Genomic DNA, 26,843 nt, shown 5'->3' on the forward strand with positions numbered 1-26,843 from the left:
TGTTATGGTAGAGCTGCAAATGTGCTAAGGAAAACAACACCTGTTTCCCATGAGAAGAGACGAAAGAAGATAAGGAGGGACTGTTTACCTGACCTCGTGCCTTGACTGGATGAGAGCGTGAGAGACAGAGAAGGGGGGTTCCATCTAAGCTTGAAAAAGGACTTACATCCTTTCTTTCATTCATTCTTTGAACTTTTTGGACTACAGTTTTTCTAGGTCTTGTTACCTGCTGGGCAGTGCAGGTAACGGACTGATAGAGATGTAGGGAGAAAGTGGGGGCTTTATGCCTTTTACCCACCCTAATAGAGCTTTTTAGAGATTTTCTAGGATTTTTAGTGTTTTTGTATTTAAAGAGAATTGTTTCTTCATTTCTATTTTGTATCAAGCCTTGAAAATGGTAACATGCTTGTTTATGCATTAAACTGACTTTATTTTGTAAATCTTTATATGTTTTTAATAAAATAATAATTATAAAAATCAATTGGTCTCTTGAACTGTATAGCTGTCTTAGTATTACCCTAAGGGGGAAATTTGGGTCACATTTAGCTACTGAGTCCTATCTAATTGAGCAAAGTGGGTCTACTGACTACAAAGCTCATGTGTTTTTATTTTTTGGAATTTTCTAAGGTTGCTGAAGTATCTTTTTAGGGCAGACTTGTAAGCAGAAGTTTTGGGGCGGCCCTTGGCTGGTGTTACCAGGACTCGACACAGCCTAATGAGGGAGCACAGGCTTCTAATTACTCTCTGTCCGACCAGTCAAGCATCCTCTAGGGGAGCTGATCACTGACAGGGAGAAACCATATAAATGCATGTATGATTGGGTTTGCTTGAAATTTGAAGCAATTCCTCAGTTTTGGTGGGAAATAATGATTGAGGCGTATCGGGAACATTTGAATTTCAACTTTATTAACTTGCAGTGTTTCTATAATCACTTCAACTGGATCAAAACAGGACAAATTAGGCAGATGTCCATAACTTGGAGATAACTCTTTTGAATACTTGGGCAACTCACTCCAAATCGCTCCTGATCAGTGGTATTCTGCCGTGGGGCACTCCTCCCTGCCCATATGGTGCCACAACACGGTTTCCTTCCTTCGGAGGTCTGCTGCATGTCTGATCTGGCCGAGTCACTTTCCTTCCACCCTTTTCTCCCCGCGGGAAAACTATTACCATCCATTCTTGAGCCTCAAATGTCGTCTCTCCTTCTGTTTTCACCTCCGGATCTGGCAACAGCCTGCCAACTTTTAAGTTAGGAAAATCTTTCAATATTCCGTCTCGTACATGACATCTATATTTCTCTCCTCTTTCTCCTTCTTCATTACTGCTCCTTCCTTCTCCAACCTACTACTGAATCTTTTTTTCCCTTGACCTTCTACCTCTTCTTCCCATATTGACACCTTTAGCCCCTCCTTTTCTCCTTTCCTTTCCTCTACCAAGCAGATTTCTTTTTTAAATTTTTTTATTAATTAAAACATAAACATAAAATATACAAATCAAAATACCATTTAACTGTGTTCCCCACCACCATAGATGGGACCTCTTGCAATAATCTTCTTCCTCCATCTATATTCTTCCTCTTCTTTTATTGTTCTCTTCTCCAGAACTGCATCAATTCTTCATTTGGAGCTTTCCCCTTTCCTCTTGTTGATACATATTCCAAGAATCTGCCCCATATTTCATAAAAACTATTCTTTTTCAACTCTCCTTTCTTAACCTTAGATTATAAGTTAATTTATCATTTATAGTTATATTCCATATTTCATTATACCATTTATCCATTTGAAATTCAGATTTTGATTTCCATTGCCTAGCTATTATTAATCTCACTGCTGTTAACGAATTAGTCATCAAATCTTTAATCATCTTATCATATTCCACATTCTCAAATATTGATAAAAAAAGTGATCCCAGGGTTCAATTCTATGTCTTTTCCATGTATATAATTCTTTAAAAATGTGTTTCCAAAATCTTTGTACTTTTTCACATTCCCACCACATATGAACCAATTTCCTTCTCACATTTCCAACATTCAGATAACTAGCATTACTTTTGTTTAATTTTGTTGATGTTAAACACCATCTTAGACACAGTTTAAATAATTTTCCCTTATTCTCATTGACATAAATCTTAAAGCCCTCATATTCCACATCTTCCTCCATTCTTCCTCATTTATCCTTTTTCCAAGGCCTTGTTCCCACACTAGCTTCACCCCTTCTTTATAGCTTTCTTCTTCTACATTTAGCAGGAATCCGTAAATTTTACTCACTCTGCCTTTTACTGAATCAGTCATCTGAATGTCTTCATATGAATCTGGTATTTTCTCTCCTTCCAATATTTCATTATAAAGCAGTTTTAACTTAAGAATCAATATTGATTTAAAAGTTTTATAATATTCTGGTCCCATTCCATCAAAACCTGGAGTTTTACAGTTTATTAATTTATTAATCATCTCTATAATTTCTTCATCCTTTATCTTTTTTTCTAATTCTCTTTTATCATTCTCTAATAGTTTATTATTAACATTTTCTTTAATATACTTTTCTGTGTCTTCTTTTGATACACTGTTCCCTTTACATAACTTTTGATGGAATTCCTGTAGTATCTTTAATTTTTCCTTCATTATACTCCAATTCTTTCCCGTTTCATCTTTAATCACTCCAATTGTATTTTTTGATCTTTTAATTTGTACTATTCTAGCTAAAAGCTTTTAATTTTTATTACTAAATTCAAAGGGGGATGTGGTGGCACTGCGGGCTAAACTGCAGAAGCCTGTGCTGCAGGGTCAGAAGACCAAGCAGTCGTAAGATCGAATCCACATGACGGAGTGAGTGCCCATCGCTTGTCCCATCTCCCGCCAACCTAGCGGTTCAAAAACATGCAAATGTAAGTACATAGATAAATAGGGACCACCTCGGTGGGAAGGTAACAGCGTTCCGTGTCTGTCGCACTGGCCATGTGAACATGGAAGATTGTCTTCTGACAAAACACTGGCTCTATGGCTTGGAAATGGGGATGAGCACTGCCCCCTAGAGTCGAACAAGACTGGACCAAAAATTGTCAAGGGGAACCTTTACCTTTTACTAAATTCAAAAAAAGTCTTTTATCAAGTCCCTCTGGACCTTTTCTAATTCCACACTTTCAAATTCCTTTCTTTTAGCTTGAATCGCTAGTAATTTTTTATTATCCCTATCTTATGTTTTCTTCTCTCAATGTTTTTATTTTACAGGATTCTCTTATAGCAATTCCTCTCATAACTTATTTCATAGTGACCCATAACACACCTATTTTGTTCCCACCTGCTTCATTAATTGAACATATTTCCAACCATTCTTTCTTAACTTTATCCACTACATATGGATACTGAAGATGCATCTGGGAGCCCACGAGATGAGTCATTTCCAAAACCCTAATTAATTTTTTTGGGAAATCTAAGGCGTTCAACTTCTGTGTCATCAGATGCGGCAAGGGAGCAGCCTGGGTAGGTGGGACCTGTTAGCCTTGGAAGGCAACCCATCTAGGGCCCTTGGTCGTTACAGTAGCGCCACCACCATCGCTATGGCGACCGTGTTCCAGTATATGTATTTTTCGCATTACGTAATGTCCTGGAGGACAGATTGATTTTGTAAACCGAGGTACTACTGTAATATGCAGTATTTAGAATTTGTAATATTTAATTTAGCTGGGGTCAAATACCTTCTGAATTTCAATGTTTAAATTTTTGCTTTTATTCTCACAGATGTGATTTATCAAATTCTTCCCTCCCCTCTTTCCATACACATTGGTTTAAGTACCTAGCTCTGGAGCCAGAAATTGGGAGTTCACTTACCTTCTAGCTTTGCAGTTCTAAGATTATATTACCTGAATATCTATTTCCCTAACCATCTCTGCTTCCTATTATGTTTTCAGAAATTCCTGATGATTCTCTACCTGTAATAGTATTTTATAAATTCTACATCCCATCCCTTTCGTGGACCTGTCCTTTCTCTTCACCCTCTTAATAATCTCTGCAGACTTTGCCAGTTCCCGGCATCTACCACTAACTTCTCCTTACCAGTTCTCGAGTCTAATAATCTGCATTCATCCACTTTTACACTTCCTTTCCAATATTGTCCTTTCCCCCCCTTGTTACTCATTTTTGCTCAAAAACTGCTTTAATTATTTGTTTCCTCTTTAATCAACTTTGAGAAATTCCTTTCTAATTTTCTGGAAAAATAAGTACAATCATTGCGGAGAATTTGAGAAGGAAAAAAGTTAATATACTTTGAACTTGATGTACTTACTTGGGTGTGAAAAATGATCCTGCCTTCATGACTCCTCCTTCTAAAAGGTCCCTCACTGAAGAGCGCATCCAAACTCAAGCCCAAAGGAACATCCTCCGGTCTGGCATCATCACATCCCTGGTTCTCTTCCCTCGCCTTTTTGGCTGTCTTTCCTTAGGAAACATGAAAGAACGCATAGTGGAGAAAAACCATGTAAATGCATAGAGTTTGGAAAGACCTTTAGCCACAGTAGTCACCTTAAGTTACATCAAAGGATTCACACTGGGGAGAAACCATATAAATGCATAGAATGTGGAAAAAGCTTTAGTTTGAGTGGTCTGTTGAGGTCACATCAAAGGATTTACACTGGGGAGAAACCATATCAATGCATGGATTGTGGAAAGAGCTTCAGTCACAGCAGCTCCCTGAGTTCCCATCAAGGAACTCACAGTGAGCCTAAAATGCATTCGCCTTTCTTGTAGCCACATCAAACTGTTGGCTCTTATTTACTGTGGCTTGTGATCCACGACAATTCCCAGATCCTTCTCATTCGTAGTTTTGCTGAGCCATGCAGTCTTGTAACTGCAATTGTTTTTTTTTTCCAGCTGTGCAGTACTTTGCACTTCTCTTCAATTTTCATTCTGTTGCTTTCAGCCCAGGTCTCCAGCCTATCAAGCTCAGTTTGATTTTTTCTGTCTTCCATGGTATTGTTTATTACACCTAATTCTGTGATACAGTCGTGCCCCGCTTAATGATTACCCCGTATAACGACGAATCCACTTCACGATGATGTTTTTGCGATCGCAATTGCGATTGCAAAACAATGTTTTAAATGGGTTTTTTCGCTTTGCAAAGATCAGTTCCCTGCTTCGGGAACCATTCTTAGCATAACAACAATCAAAATAGCTGATTGTCAGGATTTCAAAATGGCCGCCATGTGCTCAAAATGGCTCCATGCTGTGTTTTTGGACAGATTCCTCGCTCTACAAGCACCAAAAATGGCTGCCCCTATGGAGGATCTTCGTTGGACTGTGAGTTTTCAGTCCATTGGAATGCATTAAACGGTTTTTAATGTGTTTCAATTTGCTTTTTTTATTTCGCTTTACGATGTTTTTGCTCTACAGCTATTTTGCTGAAACGAATTAACATCATTAAGTGAGGCACCACTGTATTCATAATTTTGATTAGCATCCCCTGCATCCCCAATCCACATCATTAATAAAAAGGTTGAAGAGCACAGGCCCAGGTCTGAGCCTTGGGTTACCCACCTTGTGACTTCTTCCCAGTTAGAGAAGGAGCCATTAATCATCATCCTCTGAGTACAATTCTGTAGCCAACTGTGTACCAATTAAAAGATCATGGGGCACTTGGTTAAAAGCTTTGCTGAAGTTAACATAGAATACAACTACAGCATTTTCTCTGTCTATCTGGGAGGTTACCTAATCAAAAAAAGTGATCAAATAAGTTTGGCAGGATCTGGACTTAACAAATCTGTGTTGGCTTCTAATCATTACTGTCTTGTTTTCTTGGTGCTAGCACAACGACCGCTTTACGATCTGTTCTGATTTGAAGTTTTCATCCCAGTGCTCGAGCATATCGAGATCATTTAGAGTTTTTTTTTCAGTCTTTCAGGGTATTCACTATTCCACCAAATTTTTTGTCATCCACAAATCTGACAAGTATTCTCTGAATTCTACGCGTCGGTGGGAGCCAGGGACAGCATTGGGAGGATGCTGGCTTACCATGTTCCTTGTGACCCAGCACTCTCCAGTCAGGAGCTGATGGTCCTTGTCTCAGCATTGACATTGAAGTCCCCGAGGTTTATTGTCCTGGGCAACTCTAAAGTTCTTGCGGAGCACGGGGCCACAGGAGAAACTCTTGAGTTCTTGGAAACCATGGCTTCCTTGGACATGTCCCAACATGTGAATGGCTTGTGAAATGCTTGGCAGACCCTGTTGGAAGGGGGGAAGGAATCACGAGGCTCTTGCAACCCCCATATGGGTGTCTCCTCTCCTGTTTCTGCCCCCCTTTGGGGCTCCACCCCTTCCAGTCTCTCTCCCTCCCCCCAACCCACTTTGTTTTGGGAACCCCCAATCTTCCCTTGCATGATCCCTAGGAAGGGGCTTTTCAACTGATGGGAGGGACACCTGGGGAGGGGAGGGGTGCCCAGAGTGACCAAGGAGCCTGAAAGAGCCCCTCTCAGGGCCTCCCTTCAAGAAGGAGAGAGCAGCTGGAGCCGCTCTTTTATATAGATATATTTAACAAGCACACCCTCACTGGGGCACAGCGCACATCGAAACACAAGCCAGCATTTCACCCCGCTTGTCGGGAGGCCACACAGGACAAGCAGGACCCCCTTCCCAGACTTGTCCTGGCCCCCCCAAGGCCCCTCTGGACCTTTCTCCCACCGCAGCCGGATCTTCCTTGTGATTTAGCCCATGTCTTTTTAATCAGCCTTTCAGGGCACGCTGTCTTCTTGGCCAAACAGCTTACAAGCCTAGATCAACCAGGCCGGACCTAGGGTTGCCCGATGTCCAGCAAAAGGGGGACATGTCCTCCTTTTTAGCCTAATGTTCTCCATCTGGCAGGCAAAGATATATAGCTTTAAAAAGTTCAGCTCTTTTATATTTTATGTTATAATTTTGGATGGGAGAGGTAGAGGTAGAAGGACCCCCCTCCCCGTCTTTCCCCTCACCTGGCCACCCGTTACCTTCCACTGGTGCCAGAATGCAGCCCTCGCCCCCTTCCTCCGCGGTGCTGCTGCTCGGCGATCCGCCATGCCTGCCCAGCCTACGTGGAGCCCAGAAAAGCAATGCGAGCAGAGTGCTGCCCACCGAGTCAGGCAGGAGGAAGAAGTGCCCGAGGGCATCAGTGGGAAGGCGAGTGCCTGGACTGTGTGTGTTCAAAGTCCGTTCCGGGGACTCTTAACTCCCATACTCCCCAGCCTTTAACTGATGACCATCACAGGAAGGGAGGCTGCCTCATTCGGCTTTGCCTGGCACCACTTTCCCCCTGCCTGCGCCAGAGCCTTTTTTGGGCGTCCAGATTAGCAAGGTTGCCTCTGAGCCTGTGCAGAGTGTGAGCAGCAGGGGGGATCTTGAAGCCGAGCAGGGGCAGGTTCGGTTTTATTTGCTTTGCTCCCAGTCGGAAGTCCAATTTGAAGAATATTACCTGTGAAAACTTTGATGCATGTGATTGCTAATGAAGATCTTCTGTGAAAAGTTGGCTCCTCCAATAAATATGTTGTATAATTAATAAAGATTATAAGGTAATAAATGTACAATTGGCTGTTTAAATTTTTTTGGGTATTTTTTAAAAAAAGCCTCCACTGTATTTATTTTTATTTTTTACCATTACTCTTTCTTGTTCAGGTCACTAAGAGACATTTATTGGCAGCTATTGTAATAAAATTGTATTGATTGTGGGATTAATCCGGAATGATTCAAATGAAATATTTCATACATCCTCCTCTGTCCTCTTTTTTGTCTTTCTATGTCCTCCTTTTGGTACCCATGCCTAGCCAGACCCCATCATCGAGAGTGCCCCACGGATGGGCTGGGGGAAGCAACTTGGCTTGTTGTTTTCCTTAGCTTGAGATGCCTCCGACCCACTCTAAGCCAATGTCTACACAGCCTTTTAAATCTGAATACATTCTTAACGGGTCCTCTTCTTTTTCTTCGTTGGTACACATAATCTGGAAATGAGAGAAAGAAAGCAGTCATTGTGATGATTTGTGTTTTTATGTGTATTAGAATGGGATATGTAGTCCTAAGATTGTCCCAATAGCAACCATTTTGATTTAAAGTCTGTTCTGTAGTAGGAAAGTTTTACATGCTGTTTCAGAGAAGCTTCGCTCTCTGGTTATCTCGTTGCTAAGATGAGCAGAGAGCAGAGACTTTCGTAGTCAAAATAATTCTGCCACAAAGAATGATAACAACTGAAGCTTCATGAGAAAGTTAGGCGGAACAACAAGACCCAGGAGGGGGTGTTCCTTATGAAGCCTTCTGGGAAGAAGAAGGAAGTTAGTGAGGAGTTGGAAAAAGATGGAGTTTGCCTGAGAAAGGGGCAGACACGTGCTTTTCCCATAATGGACTATTTTTCCTACCTTGGACTGATGGAAGTCAACAGGTTTTCATCTAGCATCAGCCTTTGAAGACCCAAGACACGTGAGATGGACTATGTTACCCTTTATATTAGTTAGCATAGTTTCATTTCTTTATTTTTCCAGCTGGAGTGGGGGGAGTGGAGTGTTCCGTTGGTCTTGAATGAAAATGTACCTACTATACTATTTTACTATCAACTGAAATCTTTTCTAAAGCAATTCTTTTCAATAAAGCAGTAATGTCTAAATCTGCATGTATTAGTTCTTGAACAGACTAGCTGTATGTCTAATTGGCCATGTGTATTCGCTACCGAAGATTTAGAGCCAGATTATTCTGAGTATAACTCAAGGATGTGTCCGTGTGTGTTGCTTTCTTAATAAGGAGATTGGCTTTCTGAGGAAGAAATTTAGACAGGACCTGGCTGAGATCTAAGTGGCTCTGCTCAGCAGTTAGAGGTTTGTTTGGATTTCGTACTCATCCCAATTTCCGACACCCCCATAAATCTTCTTGGAGATAAGGGGCTGCTTACAGTCATCATCATCCAAAAAGTCAGCAGCAGACCGTGAAGAAGAAAAAAGAACTGCTACCGGGACAAAGTCAAGGAAACCCAATCATTTTTCCGAAGCCAGGAGTCAAAGGCTGGGCTAGAACAGACCAAAAGTGCAACTACTTCACACAGTGACCCACCAGATTCCCAAAGGAAACTCACAAGTGTGGCATGAAGACAACAGCCATCCCCAACACTGATCCCCAGTCTACTGGATGACTCTAACATCTCAAAGTGGAGAAGGATGTTAAATAAGTGGAAGAGGAAGTCCACTGTCACATCTTCCTTTGGAAAGGACACCCAATGACACATTAGACCAGAAGTGTGAAGAGAGGGTTGACTTTGCATCACTTCTTCAATCCGAGATGTCAAATCTCCCACAACATGCTTGCTCTTTCGTCACTCACTGGTTGGAATCCTATGGCACTTGACATAGGAGAAAGTGACACCTGCAGATGTTCCTAAGGGACTGCCGGCCAGCTAATCCTCATCAGGCACCTGATTGTGCAATGGACAGAGCCGCTAGTTGCATGGCTGCAAAACTGCTGGCGGGGTTGGACTTCTGCCTTGGCCTGACATGTGGCAACTCTTGGAGCAATGGCAAGTTACGAAGGCGCAGCCATGCAACAGGATTTTGGTCAGGGAGTAAAAAGGAATTTGTTGTGTTTTAAATCCTTATATACCAGTGCAATAGTCTGCTAGTTCGGCAAGAATTATACAACACTCATATTGACGGGGTGTGCATGTGCCTTTGTTTAAGTTTCAGGCTGCTTTGCAATGCACCTGCCTTGCAAGGCAAGGCTCTAGAGGTATACAAAGCAACTTGGATGCCCTGCTATCTGTAGCTGCTTCTTACAGGAGACATTTCTCCCACACTTCTTCCATTTCTCTGAAAACTGTTGGCATTGTCATTATGTTTTTAATGCAGATTTTCTGGTTCAGGATGTGAGTCAGAACAATGTATATTTGCAAAAATAAATCAAGGATAAAAATCAGAACAGACAAGAATTTCTCCATGCAGAATAACGGAAAAGGCAATAAGATGACAGCCGTATGTTTTTTTTATTGGAAAGAAAAGATAACAAGCGTCATCTCTACATGGCTTAGTTTTGGATTGCTATCCATTTTGAAATCCACTGGACTGAATTATCCGTATCATGTGAAGAAAAAAAAATAATCATTTCTTTCAAAGTGCAACTAACATGTGCCATATTTACATTTTCTACAAACCTGCTCAGCTTTAAGGGCTTCCCCAGCCAGATATTTGACCGGAGCACAAAGGTTGCAGTCAGACTCAAGGGAAAGGCTGCTTCAGCCGAGACGAGCAAGAACCGCATAGGCAGACAACAGAATCGCTACAGGGCCCAGACAGCTGGGTTCCAACGATGGTTATGGGACCCACTCTAGGAAGAAACATCCCTTTTTGTTCAGAGGACATTCTGAACTCCTGGTGATGGGCTCTATAGAGCTAAACCGTGAATCGTATGAAGGAGGAGCAGCACAAGATGCCCTTCCTGCCAGACTCTATTGTACAGTCCATTGGCTCAGTCTCTTATTCTCAAATGAGCTTTCCCTTCAATTCAAGCACTGTCGTATTTCCATACCTCTGACTCTTGCAAAGAACCTTCCTTTTCATTGCTCACTTATTCATGCCTAGCCGCCAAAGATGACTCCTGGAAGAACACACAAGATTTCACGATGAAAAATAAAATAAAATAAAATGAGACCTTGCTCATTTATTATTTATTTATTTATTTATTTATTTATTTATTTATTTATTTATTTATTTATTTATTTATTTATTTATTTATTTATTTACTGATTTGATTTGATTTGATTTGATTTGATTTGATTTGATTTGTATCCCGCCCATCTGGTAAGTCGGTACCACTCTGAGCGGCTCATGTCCCACTAAGACATTCAGTGTTATACTAGGAGATACCTGCCCCTTGTCGCTCCTCCAGGCCACTTGAAACCCTCTTCTTGTGAGTTTCCTATCCCGCTGCTCCAGGTCTGAAGGACACACTGGAGTCTGTAAGGGAGAGGAAACCCTCTCCCCTGATTTTGCTGGTGGAAACAGCTCCGTCAGCAGAACAGCAACACTGGATCTGCCTACCGTGTGCAACTGACAAAACCTAATTTTAAGTGAGAATACTGAGACTATCCAAGGGCTGTGACCACAGACGCTTACAGAGAAACCCTTTTGGCCCATGCCACGCAGAAATACCCAGTAAGTAACATCCGGATGGCTCCCCACAGGTCTGCGGATCTGCCTTTTTCAGGTTCATGCAATCCAATCTAGTGCAGTGTGTTCTGAAACTTCTCATTATATTCTGACTCACAAGGCATACCTAGGTAGCCACTGCCAATAGTGTCTAAATGCTATACAAAGTTCAAGTCAATCTCCAAACCAACACATTCCTTCACCTTAATTCGGCAGGAATTCTGAAGCATTTCAGATGCATGAATCAAGTAGTTTCCTGGTCTCCCATTCGTCCTCCATGATAAAGTATTAGAGTTGGAGAGCTGGAAAAGACTCAAGGATCATCTTGTCTAATAGTTAAGTCCACTGGGGTAAGGAAATCGGAACCTGATAGGATTTATTTATTTATTGGATTTCTATCCCACCCATCTAGACCAAAGATTGTCTCATGGATTCAAGATTCCATGTCCTGGTGAACTTAATTTTTAGATCATGTTTACTAAATGCTTTAATCATGTCACAGAATTCCACACAATTAGACGTCAATCAACCAAACCTTTTTTTAAATAAACTACTTCAATCCAGTTGTCTGTTTTGCCCAGAGCTACCCTGATCTCTGGGTGGGACATTCTGCTTTAAATGAGCATGTCCCAGGAACCTGGGCCCTTCTCCCTAGGAAGCTGGGCTGAGGGTGAAGGCCAGGTATGTTTGCATGGATGTTTTGCTGAGTTTTTTTTCTGAGCTTTCTTTTGTCTCCCCACCACATGGCCTGGGGGTGGGGCTTTCTGCTTTAAATGAGCATATCCCAGGAAATTCTCAAATTCTCTGATTCTATCTCTCCTTAATATGGTAAATATGAAAGCCAATTAGATTTGCATACACCTGAGCGGCAGGAAAGTTTTAAGGGTCAGATAATACTTCTGCACTATTAAAGAGCAGGCTGGGTAGGTGGGGCTCATCAGCCATGGAAGGCAGCCCATCTAGGAGAAGGAAAACTCTGATTTCAAACCTTCTGTGCCTTGTGGCTACATCCGCTGATGGAAGAGGCTTCAGGCATTAACCTAGAGGCAAAAGCTGGAGTCCCAAAGGCAGTTCGTGTCATTCTGCCAACTCCTGCGACGTTGCTGGAACCAGTTGTATTGGCTCTTGCCTTTCCATTGGACCATTTCAGCAACGTAGAGAGGGGGGATCTGTTGCTTGGGAAACAGCCTATCTTTCATATTACTTTACACAGGCTTCACACTCTGGAGAGGTCACTCCTCGATTCAGAGCATGTTACCATAGTCTCTCGAGACTGAAGGATACCTATGATGATGATGATGATGATGATGATAACCCTGATCTACACTCACTGCAATGGAAGAAAGCAATCCCTTGGCTACGGCTACTTAACCCATGCAAATCAAGAGGCTACTTGATAAAGGTGAATGTTTTCTTCTATGCCAGGTGTTCCCAACCTTGTATCCCCAGATGTTCCTGGACTAAAACTCCCAGAAGCCTTTGCCATTAGTTCTGCTGGTTAGGATTTATGGGAGTTGAAATGTGTTTTTGCTGTTTATCATAATCAAAGTGATTAAAGTTTAGGACAACATGAATTATAGTGTTAAATAGATGAGTATATAAGTGGCACTGACTTCAACCTGGGAAATGGCATCCAAGTTACCCACAGAGCCTCAGTTGAAACACCAACAAACTGAGATCACCCACCATTTTGTTCTTTTGCCACTGACGATATTCCAAAACAATATTCTTGAAACTGGCTAGGAGGTCGCCTTTTACCATATCGATAGCCTTGCCTGATTTTCTTGACTGCTGTGAATGGAACAAGGAACTTCGGCAACAGGCGCTGCTAAAAAACTGAGCCACTCTGACATAAGCACTACTTAGGATGATGAAGAGTTCTGGAGGACTCCAAAGCTTACACACCAGGCTGGAATTTCAGTTGGCCCCAATGAAGGAAAGCTCACCCACTGGACAACCAACCTCCATGTGCACGGAACAGACCTCTTCGCTCTTTGCTTTTTCATTTACTTTCTTCCAAAGCACACCGGGGTAAAGACGTATTTAAAATGAATTCGGATTGCTTGAAGAATGAGATAAGTCAAAAGATAAAGGAATATAAAACATGAAACATTTTGTGGTTTGGCAGAAGTGCATTATTTAAAATTAAACAGATCCTATTCTGGATGTTACCAATAAAGATTTTGGGTAAGTAGTTAAAATAATGGTGAGTGATGATGATTAATATATATTGCAATAATAATAAGAAAGCTAGGATTAATAAGAAATGTTGGTAGATATTACAAAAAGGAGGTAGTCAGATAACCAATATTAAATGTTATTATATAGCACATCAATTGATATATTTCAGGTATTATAACCAACAATAAGGATTTAATATGAAAATGTTGAGAAATGCATGGAAGGGAGGGAATTTTGGCAAAATTTTCTTTCAAAGAATACATTGGGGAAGAGGTTAAGAATATTGATAAACCTGTTCTTAAAAAATACTGTATTTTCCATTTATAAGACATCTTTGTTTATAAGAACCACACAGACTCTTTTCTAACCCAAAAATTAAAAAAACCCCTTAGCTTTGAGTATTTAGCCTCTGGGTTCAGAATGCTCAGACATTAGTAGTCCCTGTTGCTTCTGAGCCTGCAGTCTCCACCTCCAATGAGGTGTGTCCCAACTGGCTTGTAGAGCATCAGCTGACGTCAGTTCCAGGGATGCAGTTTGTGGGGTGTTGCAGCTGGGCTCCCCCCCTCCTGTCTACCCCTCTAGGGCTGGTCAGGGGAGGGGGAAGGGTGGGGTGGAGAGGACGAGGGGGAAAGGGGCAGAGGCTGCCTGGCTGGAGGGCAGCCAAAGGAGACTGGGTCCGAACTCCCTGCCAACCCCCTATCTTTTCCCCCCTCCAAGCCCCATTCCTCTGGGCCCCTGTTCTATCATCCCCACCCCTTACACCCACCCCCATTGCAGCCTCCTCCTCCTAGCAAAAAAGGCCCCCTTCCCACTTGGGGCTTTCCAGGAATTTCCCCCAAGCTTTGGAACAAAAGGGCTTTCGGGGGGGGGTCATGCTCAGACTTTTGCTGGAGAAGGTGGGGGGGAGAAACAACCACAATGTGGGAGAAAGAGGCGAGCCTGAGTGGACTCACCAAGAAAAAAACACAAACACACACACACACAAAGGGGGCCCAGGTGCCTTGCTTGGGGGCATCCCTCCTGCCCCTTCGGAGTATAAAGATCTCGGCCCCTCCCTGACTTCCCATCACGCTTCACATGCACAAGCCCCACTAAAGATCCCCCTCACCCCCAGGATGAGATGAGAAATAGAGAGGTCCCCTCACTCCCTTAAGGAGTGGGGGGGTATATTTCTCCCCTTTGGCGGAATATCTTTCTAGGGCAGTGGTTAGGGAACAGGGGTAAATTACTCCAAATGGGGTAAAAATGAAAATCCTGGGGGTAATGAGGACACAACCGTAACCACATTCCCTCCTCCTCCTCCTCTTCTACCCGGAGGGGGTGTCCCCAGCTGCCCAATTGCCCCCTTCCTGCCCCCTTCTCTGGCCCCGCTGCAACTGAGCTGTGACGGATGGCAGCCAGTGATGGGCCCCAGTCGGTGGCATATGGCAGCCGAGGCAGTGGTGACGGGGCTGCCCATGGCAGAGGGTGAGTGGTCAGAGCATCCTGGCCAAGAGGGGCCTCTCCTTCCAGTGCCGGGAGAGGTGGATTGCGGCAGAGGGGTGTGGGTGTGATCACGACAGCGGCCCGGGCCAGCCTCAGCCTCCCAGAGCTGGAATGCTGCCACCTCACACCCAGTCCCCGTTCCTGGAGGAGCCCGTCGGGCAGCAGCGGCACTCGCCCAGCCGCATGGCTTCCTTCGGTGGCACCTCCATGTTGGCCATGTGGGCCTGGTGGAGCCTCTTGGCTTCTGTGCGGCAGCTGTCGCGGCGCGTTGACAGCAAGGCTTGCAGGAGCTCTGATGCTGAGCCCCAATGCGGCCGCTGGAGCTGGTGATGGAGTGGGAGGTGGCATCGGGCACCCCTGGCAGGCAAGCCACCTGCTGCTCTTTGATGGTCACCCAGGAGCTGCCTGCCAGGGGAGAGAGCCGCCCCCGTGTGGCCAAAGACTGAGCGTGGCCCCACCAGGCGGTGGAGGAGGCTGCGGCAGTGGCCCAGGTGGCGAGGCTGCAGCAGCGGCACTCAACTGGCTGTGTGTGATTGAGACACACGTGACCGAAATCCTTCCTTCCAAATCAAGGGGCTAATGTCGGCGCATATACATTTTTAGGGGGTAAAAGGTAAAAAAGTTCCCTGACCCCTGTTCTAGGGACACTGCTCTCTCCTCTCCCCCCCGGGGCCATCACCCATCTCCCTCTGGATCCTCAGGCGAAGTTCATGTGTAGGGGTTGGGGGCATAGGAGGGGCCCCAGAGAAATGGGGCTTGGAGGGGGGAGAAGATAGGGGGTCAGCTGGGAGCGAGGGAGTCTAGATCCAGGCCCCTTAGTCTGCTCTCCAGCCAGGTGGCCTCTGCCCCCTTTCCCCCTCCCCCTGGGTCAGCACTGGAGGGGTAGATCCTGCCGGCCAGTTCCTCTGGTCCCCCCAAGAAAGAGGATATCTGCTGGAAAGTTTTCTCCTGGCTGCCAGGAAGAGCCCATTCTGGGGGCCGGGTCCCAAAGGCCCCCTTCAGGGCCAGCCCGTTTCCCAAAGGCCGGCTCCTCATTTCCGAAGACGAACCACCTCTCCGGCAGCCTCTGATTTTGGAGGCTCCTCTTGACGGACGGGCGAAGGGGGCTTTGGGAAGAGACAGAAGAAGACTCGTCCCTCCTATATGGAGGGCTGGAGAAAATAAAAAGAGAAATGCAACCCAGAAAGACTCCCTCCTCACAGGGATCATTTTAGTCTTTGTAGGTGGGAGGCAGGTCTTTTGTAAAGCCAATGGCTCTGAAGCATCCATTCCAGACCAACTCAGGCATCACGATAGGCGGGGGGGGAGAGCCAGCCGCAAGACCCCACCACCTGCGTCCCTCCCAGCTCCTGCCAGGGTTGTGAGTAAAGTCAGAGGGAAGAGCAGAAGTGGGTAGGTTGGAAGATAGCTAGGAATGATGATGATGATGATGATGATGATGATGATGATGATGATGATGATGATGATGATGATGATGATGATGATGATGATGATGATGGAACTTTTCCGTATAGTTCGCGATCTATCCGGAATTGGCCAGGGTGAAGGGCCTCCCACTAGCATCTCACCTGACCAATTTGCAGCGTTTTTTAAATCCAAAGTGGAGGCCATCCGCCGTGACCTTTCTCCTTTTTTAAATACAATGGATCGAGCAGAGATGTCCAGCGCTCCGTCCTGCCCGGTAATTCTCGATTCTTTTCAGCCTGTAACATCAGAGCTGGTAGACAAGGTGCTTGATCGCTGTCGGGCCACCACCTCTTCTCTCGACCCTTGCCCGGCCTGGCTAATCAAAGCAGCCAGGCCGGTAACAACTGAATGGGCCACTGCAATAATTAATGGGTCTCTCCAGGAGGGCAAGGTACCCCTTGCCCTCAAGGAGACACTCATTAGGCCCATCAGGAAGAAACCAAATCTGGCGGCGGATGAAATTGGCAATAATAGGCCCGTCGCCAGTGTGTCCTTCCTCAGCAAAGTGGTTGAGAGGGTGGTGGCAGACCAGCTTCAGGCGCTCTTAGATGAAACCAATGCTCTAGACCCATTTCAGTCGGGCTTCAGGCCACGCTATGGTACAGAGACGGCACTGGTCGCACTGCTGGATGACCTGTTGAGGGAGGCCGATGGGGGCAATGTGTCCTTGTTGGTCCTCCTCGACATCTCAGCTGCCTTTGATACCGTCGACCACGGTATCCTCCTGGGGAGGCTCTCCGAGTTGGGAGTTGGTGGCCTGGCACTCGCCTGGCTCCGCTCCTTCCTGGAGGACCGCCCCCAGAGAGTGCAGATTGGGGAGAATGTCTCGGCCCCGTGGAATCTCAATTGTGGGGTTCCACAGGGGTCGATCATCTCCCCAATACTGTTTAACATCTTCATGAGGCCGCTGGGCAGGGTCATCAGAGGGTGTGGGGCATCGTGTCACCAGTACGCTGATGACACATAGCTCTACATCTCTTTTACTCCAACTTCAGTGGATGCCGTCCAGTCCCTTCAGCGCTGCCTGGACACCGTACTGGAATGGATGCAGTCAAATGGATTGAGGCTGAACCCGGACAAGACGGAGGTCTTGAGGGTGGGTGGCCCTCCCGTCAGCGGCATAGGTGACTCCCTTTCTTTTGGAGGGACGACCCTTGCCACAAAGAGTGAGGTCCGCAGCTTGGGGATACATCTGGACCCGGCGCTAACCATGGAAACCCAGGTGGCGTCCGTGGTCCATTCTGCCTATTTTCATCTATGGCGGATTGCCCAGCTGTGGCCATATCTTGATCGGGGGGCCCTCACTACTCTAGTCCACGCGCTCGTAATCTCGAGACTAGACCATTGTAACACACTCTACGTGGGGCTCCCTTTGAGGCTCTTGCGGAAACTCCAGATGGTCCAGAATGCAGCAGCCAGGCTTATTAGTGGGGTGAGAAAATATCAGCACATCTCCCCCACTCTGGCTGCGCTGCACTGGTTACCTATTCGTTTCCGCATTGACTTCAAAGTATTAATGATTACATATAAAGCCCTAAACGGTTTGGGACCTCAATATTTGGCAGATCACCTCTTCCAACCCAGATCTACCCGAGTCACCCGACATAGCCAGCAGGGACGGCTGAGGGGACTGACGCCGAGGGAGGCCCGGAAGGAGAAAACAAGAAACCGGGCCTTCTCGGCAGTTGCCCCTCGGCTGTGGAACACACTTCCCACTGAAATTCGGCTGGCACCCTCGCTGGGTGTGTTCAAAAACCAACTAAAAACATGGTTATTCAGACAGGCCTTCCCCCCAGTCACCTAAGTTCCTTCCCCTTTTTTTCTGGTTCTTAATGTTGCCATCTTGGATAATATTAATTATAATAATTATGTTAGTTATTTTTCTACATTGTTTTAATGTGTTTTAATGTTTGTAAGCCGCCCCGAGTAGACGTTGTCTAGAGGGGCGGGGTAGAAATTGAATAAATAAATAAATAAATAAATAAATAAATAAATAAATAAATAAATAAATAAATAAATAAATAAATAAATAAATGATGATGATGATGATACTTCATTTGTATGCCTCCCATCTGGCAGCGAAGGCGGCTGCTAATGCCTTTGGAAAGGAGGGAGGTTCTGGGCACAGGAACCAGGCCCTGACCTGAATCCTGACCCTCCATCCCCCCACATAGCAATGGGGGCAGGAGAGCCCCTGGGGAGAGGGGCTGCCCATTTCCTACACTAGGAAAAGTGTGTGTGTATGGATTAGTGGGGAGGGTGGCCCTCTCGTGGCTCTCATCTGCCCGCCCAGTTATGCTGTCCAGCGCCAGGGTAGACTGGAGGGCCGGGGGGGAGTAGCCATTGTTTACAAATCCATCTTAGAGGTTACTAGGTGCTCCTCGGTGGTAAAGCCAGGGCTAGAGGCACTCCACATGTTGATTGGGGCTAGGGATGGTATTGGGATTTTGCTGGGTTACCGCGCTTCCCGCGATCTATCCACTTCCCTACCAGAGCTGGCCAACTTTGTCTCCGCGGCATTGTTGAGGTCCCTGAGGCTTTGGGTGACTTCAACGTGCACATGGGGGCAGAGACCACTGGGCCAGCTCTTGAGTTCTTGGAAACCATGGCTTCCTTGAACATGTCCCAACATGTCATCAGCCCCACCCACGTGGGTGGCCATACATTACACCTGGTCTTTACCACTAATTGGAATGAGCGTGATCTCATGGTGACTGACCTCGTCTCGGTCCCCTTGTCATGGTCAAATCACCAGCTAATAAAATGTAACCTCTCAGTGGCGCTCCCCCCTCTCAGGGAGCAGGGACCTATTCCTATGGTCTGCCCCCAAAGGCTACTGGATCCTGCCACATTCCAGGATGCCATGAGAGGTGTTACGGCTGACCTGGCTAGCACCTCTGTCGAGGCTCTGGTTGACAGCTGGTCCATTGCTGCCACCAGGGCCATAGACACAATCGCACCGAAATACCGTCTCCGTAGCAGAACCCGCCCAGCACCCTGGTTCAACCAGGAGCTTCAAGCGATGAAGCGATACAGGAGAAGGTTAGAGCATAGGTGGAGGAAGAACCTGACGGACTTTAATTGGATAGCTGTCAGGGTCTCAACTAACCTTTACCTGACTAAGGTAAAGGCTGCATGTCTATCATTCTTCACTAACCAGATAAGCGAAGCATCAAATCAGCAGGCGGAGTTGTTCCGTATAGTGCGCGACCCATCCGGAACTGGTCTGGATGATAGCCCTCCCCCTAGTTTTTCACCTGACCAGTTTGCAGCCTTTTTAAAATCTAAAGTGGAGGCCATCCGCCGGGACCTCTCTCCTTTTTTGAACACAGTGAGTCGAGCAGAGATATCCAGCGCTCTGTCTTGCCTGGTAACCTTTGACTCCTTTCAGCTTGTCACGCCTGGTTCTGTGGCCAAGGTGCTTGACCACTGTTGAGCCATCACCTTCTCCTTGGACCCTTGCCCGGCCTGGCTAATCAAAGCAGCCAGGCCGATAACAACAGAATGGGCCACTGCAATAATAAATGGATCTTTCCTTGAGGGCAGGTTTCCCTCTGCCCTCAAGGAGACACTCATTAGGCCCATAAGAAAGAAAATATGGCGGTGGACAAAATTGGCAATTATAGGCCCGACGCCAATGTTTCTTTCATGAGCAAAGTGGTGGAGAGGGTGGTGGCCGACCAGCTTCAAGCGCTCCTGGATGAAACAGATGCCCTGGATCCGTTCCAGTTGGGCTTCAGGCCGCACCACGGTACAGAGACGGCATTGGTCTCTGTGTACGATGACCTGTTAAAGGAGGCCGACAGGGGCAAAATGTCTCTGTTGGTTCTCCTCGACATCTCGGTGGCCTTTGATACCGTCGACCACGGTATCCACCTGGGGAGGCTGTCCGAGTTGGGAATCGGTGGCTTGGCGCTTGCCTCTGGAGATTCGTGCGGCCCCTACGCTGGGTGTTTTTAAAACCCAATTAAAACATGGCTATACATTCAGGCCTTCCCTCCAGCCAATTCCTGAATTCTTTTTCAAATTTTCTTATACTATTTTCCTTATTTTACTGTGATTGTAATTGTTATTCCATGTCCATGCACATTTTTGTATTTTAATTGTATTTTATTTTTATTTTATACTGGAAGCCTCCTAGAGTGGTCTGGTAGTCCAGATAGGCGGGGTACAAATCAAATAAATAGATAAATAAACCATTGCCTTTCTGCCAGGCATGTGTTGAATAATAAAATTATACTCTTGCAACACAATACTACAGAACAACAATTTTAGGTAATACATTTTCTTTCTGCTCAGCCATGTTAAAGCACATTTGTCCGTCTGCAAAACAACTTTCTGTAAGTGTGGTTTAAAAAGACGGGCTGCCAATAAAATTGCATAGGCTGCTCTCTCATGTCTGCAGTAATTTTTCTTCTGAGAATTAAGCTCTCTGCGGACATAAGCAACTGGGTGTAAGATTTCATCTTCACCTTTCTGTAACAACACAGCACCTAGGCCCAAACCTGTTGCCATAATTTGCATCACAAAAGATTTGTCAATGTCAGGTAATTTCAGAATAGGGTTCAAAGTAAGCTGTTTTTGCAAAACAGGAAAATAATTTTCACAAGCTTGTATCCAATTGATTTTAACAGATTTCTGTTTCCTTACTAGCTTCTTGATTGGCAAAACCAATTTGCTGTAATCAGAAACGAACTCTTTGAAATGATCAATCAACCTGAGAAATGCCAAAACTTGTTCTCTCTCAGTAGGTGCAGGCCAATTCTTTATGGCAAACACTCGAATATCTGAGGGTTGGCAGTATCCTGGTCCAATCCAATAACCCAAATAAGGAATTCTCCCCTTGAGCCATCGGCATCTATCAGCTTGTACCTTTAAACCAACGTTTTGCAATCTGCACAATACAATTTCAACATATTCCATGTGAGAAGCAAAATCGGGACTGAGAAAGGCAAATCTTTCAATATTTCATTAGCAATTCTCTGAAAAGTAAGAGTTGTGTTCTTCAAACCACGTGCTAATTTTTCAAATGGAATCTCCCAACGTGGCTGACAAAACTGGTTTTATCCCTTGACTCCTCATCTATGACCACTTGAAAAAGACCTCCTTCCACTCTAAGTACAGACATACATTCAGAATTAGACACCCTCTCTGTTATAGTCTCTACACTGGGTAAAGAAACACAATCTCGTTCAGTTATCTGGTTCAATTGACTGAAATCCACTTCGAAAATAACACGATCTGAATTTTCTCTGGGTACTGTCCATATAGGATTATTCCATTCTGACTGGCTAGGCTCAATAACTCCGGAGGCCAACAATTCATTAACCATTCTCTCCAAATGTCTGACATTAGTTCCTTCAACATACATAGGATCACAAGTAAGAGGTCCATGATCACCAGTATTAATCACGTTTCACTATTTCACAATTACCAGGTTCATCAGAAAACACTTCACTTTAATAGACAACAATAGATTCAAGCCATTCTTGTGCATCCCCTTCTGGATCTTGAGTTTCCTCAAAATCATCATTAACCAAAGCATTTTCAATATTTCCAAAAATAGGCAAGATTTCTTGATCTCATTGATCCAAAACCATTTTTTTACACATATCCATTTTGGCTATTGCAGGCAGATACAATTTCATCCTGTTGACATGACAAATTAAAGATTTATTACTAGGACCTTTCACCTGGACAAGATAATTGGTCGTCCCTAGTCTTTGCAAAATTCTGCCTAGGCCTTCCCGACTGGATTCTGATTCTGCAGCTTCTGAAAGTTTTGCTACAAAAACATGGTCTCCAATAGAAAATTCTCTGCTCCTTACATCCCTGCAAGTTGAACATGACTGTACATACTTCTCGTCACTTCTCATTTTAGGCCAATAAAAATACTCATTTACCATTTGCAAGGTCTTCTTAAAATTGCAATGCTGACATTTACCCCCACAAATGAGATTTAAAACCTGTAACCTGAAAAAATTGAGGCGCAACTATCTGCACTGAAGGATTTGAACCCCTCAGTGAGTGTGTTTGGACCTTACGACAAAGCAACCCATCCTTATTCCAATAAAAACACACGGGTTGAGACAAAATATCTGGCTGTTCTGCCCTTTCTCGAGCTGCACTCAAAGTAACATCATTATGCAAACAAACTTTTCAGGAACAATAACACGAGGAAACTTCCCCTCCGTTTGCTTCAATAAATCAGCTTTATGCTTTGCTGACAATTTCGGCCTAGTGCCATGAAACTTTTGAATGGCTGGAACAATTTCTGGAACAAAACATTACTGGGTCCAGTCTCTGAGCTGCAAATCATTTTACTCCCTTTGAAATCACACCAGACCCTTCCGCTTTAGGAAAAACATGACTCTGCTGCTGCAAAGGGTTTTTTAAGGTGGAAGGCTGTTCGGCCATAGAAAGCCCTGTCTCACTGCCCATTTCCTCCTCATCCTGAAACAATCGCAGCATAGTCTCTTTAAATTTTTGCATCTGAGCTTCCAACTCTGGCTGCAATTCCTTCCTTTCCGATAAATGCACTGTCTTAAACAAACTTTCATCGACTTATACTTCATCCGCAATTTTCTCTCATGCATCATGACTACTAAATCTGGATCTTCATAACAGTTAAATAGGATGAATCTGCTTCCTTTTTAAAGGCTGCCCATTCCGTTTGCTGAAAGGAATTTGAGACGGCAGGCTTGCCCTCTCGTCCCCCACCTCCTTCAGCTCCTGCAGCATTCAGCATCCGCTTAACCCTTCGCTGATCTTTTTCTATAGGAATCCCTTTTAACTTTATTGAGTCAATGTTAATCAGTTCTTTTTGGTCAGGGATTTGTCAAGGAAAATTACAGGCCTGAGCAGAATGGAGTGTATTAATGAGAATCCATAATGATCAGGTGTGTTAAAACTGAGTCAGGATGACTCAGCAGTGCTGATGCAACTCATGGAAGATGCAACTCATGGATGATGCAATGTATAATCTGATTGGTCCTGTATATGTATATATGTGTTAGTTGTACAGTCAGTTGTATCTTCCTGCTTGAAGATCACTTCTACACGTTATGCTGCCAGAATGCTGTAAATACTGCTGTAAATACACGTTGCTGAAGGAAATGCTGCTGGACTGTGTGTGAGTTATTTCTGGACTGCCTGGACTGCGAATCACTCTGCTAAAACCGCGATTTGCGCTAAGAAATGCTAACAGGATTTGAGACACAATGGGTTTAACTGAAGCTTGCCCCAAAATAACATCTTTCCGACAAAATTCTCCGCATCCTGGAAATTCTGTCAGCAACATCTCCTCTGCTAAATCTCTCTCTTCAGCCCTCTGTTGATGGTTAAACTGGCAATATTCAGTAGGAAAGTAACTCCACATAGAGGCCACTGTTTGTAATGTACTCAGTTCCTCTATTGGATCACTAATTGCTGGGTTCTGAGCTCTCCTGCAGTCATCTGGACATAATTTCTGCAGTTCCCTGGGCATCTGAGAGTTTTTAGGCCCCTGGGGAAAAGAATCCTCCCCTCTATCTTCTGCTAGGATTTCTTCCCAACTAGTACATTCACGGTTTCACACCTGTCATCTGGAGTAAGGGTCTTCCGGGCGTAGATGTGTTTGCTCTCTGCAGGCGTCCAACTCGGCTTTCCTTGGTTTAGCTCCACAATCTGGAATGTTGTCCAGCATGGGAAAAAGTTCTCTTCGCACAGTGCCATTTCCTCTGGCTCCACGCTGTACAGGAAAAAAGTATTTCAGCGCATGTGTGAAAGAGTTATCAACTTTAGCTGAAATTCCTTGCATATTTGGAATGTCTCTGGAACTGTCTTGTGCGCCTTTCACAGACATCCCTGTTTTATTAAAAGTCCAATGATTGACTATTCTCTGAGGCTTCTGTCATTAATGAATGACATCCTGAAAGTTGTGACATCTCTTCCTCATCTTCCTCAAAGTAAAAATCATCCATAAATGTTTGCTCCCAGTCTTGCTCTGATTCTGGAAAAGACTCCTCTCTGTCATAATGAGATAAAAATTTGTCTTCCCAGAATCTTTCTTCTCTCTCTAGCTCCCTCATTAATCTCCCATGAACAGCTGTTTCTGCTTGAACTCTCCTGGTCTCCTTACAATTGAAATCAATACCTCTTCTCAAAAAAGCAATTAGCGGCAAAAGTGCTGCTTCTGACTCCATCTTCCTTATCTACTAACCTTTCTCTCTGCTTTTTCAAAGAGCACACTCCAGGTTTTCCTTAACAACCAAAAGAAAAAAAAGCAGTGCTTCCTTTAAAAGCTTACTGCTTACAGTGTCTGTCAACAGAATACGGGAGCTCCTAAGAGTTTTACCCACTTCACTTTGTCTCCAGGCAATGCTAATGTGACAAGCACGAGGCACGTGAATCACTTTCCTTAGTGCCCGTGTTCCTCTGCTATTTCGTCAGCCTAGGATCAAACAGCAAGACATGTAGTCTCTGTTAAGCTGCTGATCCAGAAAAGTATCTGTGACAAACCCAGACCTACTGGGATCTGCCACACGTTAACTAAGCTGCCACCAACCATTCCCTATAAGAAGTCACACAGACCAGGGATGGATTTTCAACAAATAAAAGAATAAGGTTTATTTAAATACACACAGGGAAAAATAAAACGATCAGGTGAATAAGATATAGTAACGTGGCTTAGTCTCATTCATACATGCACACAGTTTGGTTCACACAGAACACTTAACTTGAAGCACAGACCCTGAACCTATCAGTTCTGGCTAACCAACAGACACCTGAACCTATCAGGTTGGTACTGACTGACACACAGTAGTACCCTGTCTGACACACAGACTCCCACACCAGCTTCTTCTTCCCAGCTGCTGCTTCGTCACATCCCAGCGTCTCCACTTCTCCACACAGGCTTCACCTATATATACAGTACAGCCCCTCCTCCTGATGTCCCGCCTTCCACTCCCCATAGGATGGAACTTTCCCTCCAAACCCATGACAGACAGGTAACATCAGTGCTGTATGTAACACCTCCCCTCTTTATAAGTTGTTTTGTAGGGGGAAAGCTAAGGTGCTTTTTCCCAAAAAAACAACCTGAATCCAAAACATACAAAAACATTTATACATACCATATCATACTTACTTATACTTACATTCTAAGTTAACCATATCAATTAGGCATTTAACCATTTACCATATACATTACATCAATTTACCTTTATTCATACAAACCAAGTTCAAAAAACAGGTACATTTAACCTTTAGTCATCAAAATATATACATAGTCCATGTTTCTTTCGCCGTCTTCATTCTTCAGGTCTTCTTGACAAGGCGTCAGCAACACAGTTCACTGACCCTCTGACCACCTTCACTTCAAAGTCATAGTCTTGCAGGTTTAAAGCCCACCTCATAAGTTTACTATTGTGGGTTTTCATTGTCTTTAACCATTGCAGTGGTGAATGGTCAGTGCAAAGAATAAAATGTCTTCCCCAGATGTAAGGCTTGGCCTTCTGGATCGCGTAGACTATTGCCAAACACTCCTTCTCCACGGTTGCCAAATGTCTCTCACCTTTTTGGAGTTTCCTACTCAGGTAGGACACTGGGTGCTGGTCACCATTCTCATCCTCCTGGCAAAGAACCGCTCCTACCCCGCTGTTAGACGCATCGGTGTAGATGATGAACTCCTGGTCGAAGTCTGGAGCACGCAGCACTGGATAGTTGATGAGCGCCTGCTTCAACCTCTGGAACGCCTCCTCACAGTCGCTGGTCCACGGGATGCGGTCATCAGCCTTCTTCCTCGTCAGATCGGTCAGCGGAGCCGCAATCTCGCTAAACCTCGGGATGAACTTTCTGTAGTAGCCCACCAACCCAAGAAATGATTTAACTTTTCTCTTGGTGTGGGGTCTAGGCCAATCACGAACTGCTTCTATTTTGGCCTCGAGGGGTTTTATCACTCCTCCCCCTACTATGTGACCCAAGTATTTTATTTCTGGGCTACCCAGCTGACACTTGCTGGCCTTTACTGTGAGCCCTGCTGCACTTAACCTCTGCAGCACTAACTCCAGGTGTATCAGGTGATCTTCCCAGGTATTACTGAAGATCCCTATGTCGTCAATGTAGGCCACTGTAAAGTCACTGAGCCCTGCTAAGGTCTGGTCCATCAGCCTTTGGAATGTGGCTGGTGCATTTCTGAGACCAAAGCTCAGGACTCGAAACTCATAGAGACCAAAAGGGCTGCAAAAGGCGGTCTTTTCTTGATCCCTGGGATCAATTCTTAATTGCCAATATCCCTTTACCAGGTCCAATGATGAGATGAACCGACAACCCCCTATGGTTTCAATCAGGTTGTCTAGCCTGGGCATTGGGTAGGCATCAGGAGTGGTTACGCGGTTTAATTTCCTGTAATCAACACAAAACCTAATGCTCCCATCAGGCTTGTCCACAAGGACTATCGGAGAGGACCAAGGACTAGAAGAGGGGACGATTATGTTCTCCCTAAGCATCTCGTCCAGCTCCTTCCGCACCTTGTCCCTATAGGGTCCCGTTACTCGGTATGGGGATACTGCCTGCGGGGGTGCATCCCCTGTGTGGATCCG

General features: G+C 44.8%; 3 long non-coding RNA genes across 4 annotated transcripts; 1 reads left to right on the forward strand and 2 right to left on the reverse strand.

The window, feature by feature from the left end:
* Positions 1 to 885: 885 nt before the first annotated feature.
* LOC144585089 (uncharacterized) lies at positions 886 to 7,099 on the reverse strand. Of its 2 annotated transcripts, XR_013539580.1 has the most exons (4): positions 6,970 to 7,099; positions 6,002 to 6,211; positions 4,281 to 4,432; positions 886 to 1,241 (listed from the first exon to the last, which is right to left on the reverse strand). It is a non-coding gene; the product is annotated as an uncharacterized LOC144585089 (long non-coding RNA). The 2 variants fall into 2 exon arrangements; XR_013539579.1 differs by having other exon boundaries at positions 6,002 to 7,073.
* On the forward strand, positions 4,442 to 5,842 carry LOC144585104 (uncharacterized; the record flags this gene model as incomplete). Its single annotated transcript, XR_013539602.1, has 1 exon — positions 4,442 to 5,842. It is a non-coding gene; the product is annotated as an uncharacterized LOC144585104 (long non-coding RNA).
* Positions 7,100 to 7,567: 468 nt separating the features above from the next.
* On the reverse strand, positions 7,568 to 24,749 carry LOC144585093 (uncharacterized). Its single transcript, XR_013539584.1, has 3 exons — positions 23,843 to 24,749; positions 10,514 to 10,582; positions 7,568 to 7,953 (listed from the first exon to the last, which is right to left on the reverse strand). It is a non-coding gene; the product is annotated as an uncharacterized LOC144585093 (long non-coding RNA).
* Positions 24,750 to 26,843: the final 2,094 nt, after the last annotated feature.

The sequence above is a fragment of the Pogona vitticeps genome, chromosome Z (assembly GCF_051106095.1).
Source record: "Pogona vitticeps strain Pit_001003342236 chromosome Z, PviZW2.1, whole genome shotgun sequence".
Classification (NCBI taxonomy): Eukaryota; Metazoa; Chordata; class Lepidosauria; order Squamata; family Agamidae; genus Pogona; species Pogona vitticeps.